Genomic DNA, 6,000 nt, shown 5'->3' with positions numbered 1-6,000 from the left:
AGGCTGTTCCTGTTCTTAGGGAAGCTGTTGAGATGATTTGCAGGCAAAGGAGGGTCACCAATACAATCAGCCTTCACTGACCCTGACTCGGGTAATGATGTCAATGTTGAATCTGCTTCCTGGAAGCATCTGGGCAGAAGCAGCCAGCATGGCCCCAGCTCTGGCTGCTGGACTCTAAACCCAAGTTATTCAGCTAATGACATTGTATTGCTATATATAAAAAGAACCATAGGCAAACCACTATCTGAAAGGTCCACTAGGGGTTAGAGACCTTGTTGGTGATGAAAAGAGAATGCAAGAGAAGGAAAGAGGGAAGGAAAGAAGGAAGGAAGGAAGGAAGGAAGGGAAAATAAGCAGTAAATTAGAGAATCTGGTAATGATGAAGATGGCAGATGTAAGGCTTTCTGCATGCCACAGCCACAGGGAAATAGAAAAATAGTGCTTAAAGATCAACTCTGTGAACCTTCACTCAAGAAGGAAGACAGGAATTCACCAGACTAGTGAAGGACACACCAGACTCTGGGGAGGGAAAGATGCACAAGCCGCTTCCATGACAGCGTTTGGCTGATCAGTGAGTGAAGCCCTTGTCTGCAAGGGTGGCAGCCTGTCTCCCTCTGTGTCTCACCCTTCTGCTAGGGTTCTGTGCAACCCAGGCCAAGACAGCACCCCTTTTTCCCCAAGCCCTGGAGCTAGCTTGGGGGAGGCTGAGAGATGGAGAGAGGGAAGACACTGGGAAAAGCTGCTGGCATTTTCCCAGATTTGGGACTGAGAGGATGACACCATTTTTAATCTGGGCTCATACCAAAGCAGTCATTGTGTGGCAACCTGGCAATACTGTCTTCTGCAGACATTTTAGTTTCAGGCCAGAGAGTAGAGCATTTGCCCTCAGGCAGGGGAAGGGCCCCCACAGCCAGAATTGGGTGTTGAGTGTGGAGAGTTCTCCAGGAGCAGGCAGTGAAATTAGACTCTCTTGTTACAGGGCTGCTGCAGGAGGAGACGTGCTGAAGAAGAGGTTTCTCCTTAGCAGTAGGACTTGCAGCCAAGGACAGCTTTACGATCTGGAACCAGTCAGTGTGTATCCTTGCTGGGTGCCCCAGTTTGCTCCCTTGATCAGCTGGCGAAGTGTGACCCACCAACTTTGAGGAGTGGAAAGGAGGTGGTCCCCCCACCGCCCCCACCCCGCACCCCTGCCCTGGAGACCTAACCCTTGGTGAGGACAGCCTATAAGGGAAGTAAGAACACAGCCTGTCAAAGCTTCCCTTGGGTCAAAGGAAATGCAAGCACAGTGCCAACCACTGGAGGGGGCAACACCAAAGCCTATAAACAAACTCGGAGAGGTCGTCTAATTGCCCCTGTCCCTCCTCAGTTCACTGCTGTGGATGCAGCCACAGATCTTCCTGTTGGGTCCTGGGAAGCGTGGGCTGAAAGAGGCACTTCTTGAGCTTCTTAAGGGCCTCTACTTCTGCTGAAGAACGGCAGTGCTGGGGGAGGGTGCTCTCATATGTCTCTATTGCCTCCACCACTGCTGAGGGTGAGCACAGGCAAACTGAGACCCTCCTGCTGGCTCTTGCCCTGAAGTGCCATCGACTTGACTGCAGTCTGAATTATAGCACCAAATGAAAACACATTGCTACACCAAGCAGTTTCCGAGAAAGCCACCATATGAATCTGTCTGCAACCAAGGAATCCAGGCCCTCTGATAGCCCTCAGACATAAAGCCAATTGATCATACGCAACATAAACCACAGTCAAATCCTCAAAGGAAAAAACAATAAGAAATCAAAATGCCCCATCCAAATGATAGCACATTTGAAAAATAAAGCATCAACTTTCTCAGAAGAGAAGAAATCAGCACAAGAACTCCAGTAATACAAAAAGCCAGAGCGTTTTGTCACCTCCAACGTATCTTACTAGCTCCCAAGAAATGGATTCTAACCAGAAAGAAATGTCTCAAATGACAGAAATATAATTCAGAGTATGGGTGGCAAAGAAACTCAACAAGATCTAAGACAAAGTTGAAATCCAATACAAAGGAAACAGAAAAGTGATTCAGGATTTGAAAGACAACATAGTTATATTATGAAATAAACAAACAGAACTTCTGGAATTGAAAATTTTAAAAATTCACTACAGGAACTTCAAAATACACTAGAAACCTTAGCAACAGAATAGACCAAGCAGATGAAAGAATCTCAGAGTTCAAATATTGGTTCTTTGAATCAACCCAGACAAAAATAAAGAAAAAATGTTTAATGAACAAAGCTTGTGAGAAACGTGAGAGTATGTAAAGCAATACAAATCTATGACATATTGGCACTCTTGAGAGAGAAGAAGAGAAAGTAAGCGGCTTGGAAAATATATTTGAGAATATAATTCAGGAAAGTTTCCCCAACTTTTCTATAGAGGTCAACATGCAGATATAAGAAATCCAGAGAACTCCTGTAAGATACTATAAAAGACACCTATCCCCAAGGTGCATAGTCAGACTATCCAAGGTCAGTGTGAAAGAAAAGAATCTTAAAGTCAGCTAAAGAAAAGGGTCATGTTAACTATGAGGGGAAACCCAGCAGATGAACAGCAGACTTCTCAGCAAAAACCTTACAAGCCAGAATAGATTGAGGCCCATATTTAGCATCCTTAAAGAAAAGAAATGCCAGCTAAGAATTTTATATGCCGACAAACTAAGCTTCATAAAGCAGAAATAAAGTCCCAGACAAACAATAGCTAAGGGAATCTATCACCACCAGACCAGGCCTACAAGAGATGCTTAAGGAAGTTCTAAACATGGAAATAAAAGAATGATACTCACTACCAAACAAACAAACAACAACAACAACAAAAAAAACTACTCACCAAAGAAAAGCCCTGGACTACAGCTGAATTCTACCAGACACATAAAAAACAGCTAGTACCAATCCCACTGAAACTATTCAAACAAAATCAAAGAGGAGGGATTCTTTCCTAAAACATTCCATGAAACCAGTATCATCCTGATATCAAAATCTGGCAAAGACACAACCAAAAAATAAAACTACAGGCCCATATCGCTGATGAACATACACTCAAAAGTCCTCAACAAAATACTAGCAAACTAAATCTAGCAGCACATCAGAAACTTAGTTCACACATGATCAAATGGGCTTTACTTCTGGAATGCAAGGTTAGTTTAATATATGTAAATTAATAAATGTGATGTAACCTATAAACAGAATTAAAAACAAAAACTATAGGATTATCTAATAGATGCCGAAAAAGCATTCAATAAAATTCAGCATTTGTTCATGATAAAAACCCTCAAATAACTAGGCATAAAAGGAACTTGCATCAAAATAATAAGAGCTATCTATGATAAAGCAACAGCCAACATCATATTGAATGGCCAAAAGCTGGGCCATTTCCCCTCGGAACTGGAACACAACAAGGATATTCAGTTTCACCACTTTTATTCAACACAGTACTGGATGTCCTAGCCAGAGCAATAAGGAAAGAGCAAGAAGTAAAAGGCATTAAAATAGGAAAAAAAGTGGTCATGTTTTCTCTCTTTACTGATGATATAATCCTGCACCTAAAAAAACCCAAAGACTTCATCAAAATATCTCTAGACCCGATAAATGACTTCAATAAAGTTTCAGGATAGAAAATCAACATACAAACATCAGTAACATTTCTGTACACTAATAATATTCAAGCCGATTACCAAGTAAAGACTGTAATCTTATTTACAATAGCCACAAAATAATAAAATACCTAGTAATATATCTAACCAAGAAGGTGAAAGAGCTCTACAAGGAGAATTACAAAACATTGCTGAAAGAAAGCATAAATGACACAAACAAATGGAAAACATTCCATACTCATGGATTGGAAAAGTGAATATCATTAAGATAGCCATACTTCCCAAAGCAGCCTACAAATTCAATGCTATTCGTATCAAATTACCAACTTCATTTTCCACAAAACTAGGAAAAACTATTCTAAGTTTCGTGTGGAACAAACAAAGTGCCTGAATACCCAAAGCAATCCTAAGTAAAAAGAACAAGGCCAGAGGCATCGCATCACCTGATTTCAAACTACTACAAGGCTACAGTAACAAAAACAATATGTTACTGATGCTAATGAAACAGGATAATTCAGAAATAAAGATGCACACCTACAAACAACTGATCTTCAACAAAGGTAACAACAACAACAATAAAGTAATGGGTAGAGATACCTTATTCAATATATGATGCTGGGAAAACTGTCTAACTATAGGTAGAAGAGTGAAACTGGACCTCTGTCTATTACCACATATAACAATTCGCTAAAGATGTATTAAAGACTAAATGTAAGATCTCAAACTATAAAATTCCTAGAGAAACCTTTAAAAAACACTCTCTAGACATTGGCCTGGGCAAAGAAATTATGACTAAGTCCTCAAAAACAAATGTAACAAAAACAAAAATTGACAATTGGGACCTAATTAAACTAAAAGAGTTTCTGCACAGCAAAATAAACTGTTAACCGAGTATACAGAATGCCTACAGAATGGAAAAAATATTTGTAAACTATGCATCCAACAAAGAACTGGTATCCAATATCTATAAGGAACTTAAATGAATCAGCAACAACAAATACCACCCCATTGAAAAGTAAGCAAACGATGTGAACGTGAACAGACACTTCTCAAAAGAAGACATACATGTGGCCAACAAGCATATGAAAAAAATGCTTAGTATACTAATCGTCAGAAAAATGCAAATCAAAATCACCATGAGAGACCATCTCATTCCAATCAAAATGCTATTAATTAAAAAGTCAAAAAATAACAGATGTTGGCATGGTTGCAAAAAAAAGAGAGAGAACACTTATCCACTGTTGGTAGGAAGGTTTGTTTGGCTACTTTGGGAAACAGTTTAGAGATTTCTCAAAGGACTAAATATAAAACAGTCATTCAACCCAGCAGTCCTATTATCGGGTATATACCCAAAGCAAAAGCAATCATTCTACTTAAAAGACACCTGCACTCGTATGTTCATTGCAGCACTGTTCACAAAAAGAAAGACATGGAATGAACCTAGGTGCCTATCAGTGGTGGACTGGATAAAGAAAATGTACTGCATATATACCATGGAATACTACACAGCAATAAAAAAGAATGAAATCATCCCCTTTGCAGCAGTATGAATGCAGCTGGAGGCCATTATCCTAAGCAAACTAATGCAGAAATAGAAATGCATATATTGCATGTTCTCACTTATAAGTGGGAGCTAAACATTGGGTTTACATGGACATAAAGATGAGAACAATAGACATTGGTGACTCCAAAAGGTGGAAGAAAAGGAGGAGGGCAAGGGTTGAAAAACCACCTGTTGGGTACTGGTACGGTTTGACTCTGTGTCCCCATCCAAATCTCATGTGGAATTGTAATCTCCATGTGTCGAGAGAGGGACCTGGTGGGAGGTGATTGGATCATAGGGGCAGATTTCCCTTTTGCTGTTCTCATGATAGTGTGTCCTCACGAGATCTGGTTGTTTAAAAGTATCTTCTTTCTTCCTTCTTCCTTCTTCCTTCTTCCTTCTTTCTTCTCTTCTTTCTTTCTCTTCCTCCTCCTCCTCCTCCTCCTCCTCCTCCTCCTCCTCCTCCTCCTCCTCCTCCTCTTCTTCTTCTTCTTCTTCTTCTTCTTCTTCTTCTTCTTCTTCCCCTTCCCCTTCTCCTTCTTCTTCCTTTCTTCCTCTTCTTTCTTCTTTCTCCTTCTCCTTCTTCCTCTCTCTCTCTCTCCTGCCACCATGTAAGATGTGAGTTGCTTCCCCTTCGCCTTCCTCCATGATTGTAACTTTCCTGAGGCCTCCCTAGTCATGCAGAACTGTGAGTCAATTAAACCTCTTTTCTTTATAAATTACCCAGTCTCAAGTGGTTATTTATAGCAGTGTGAAAGCTGAAAAATACAGGTACTATGTTCACTATTTGGGTGTCAGGATCAATAGAAACCCAAACCTCAGCATCATGCAATATGTCCTT

The sequence above is a fragment of the Hylobates moloch genome, unplaced genomic scaffold, assembly GCF_009828535.3.
Source record: "Hylobates moloch isolate HMO894 unplaced genomic scaffold, HMol_V3 SCAFFOLD_12, whole genome shotgun sequence".
Taxonomy (NCBI): Eukaryota; Metazoa; Chordata; class Mammalia; order Primates; family Hylobatidae; genus Hylobates; species Hylobates moloch.
This window is presented reverse-complemented; position numbering follows the sequence as displayed.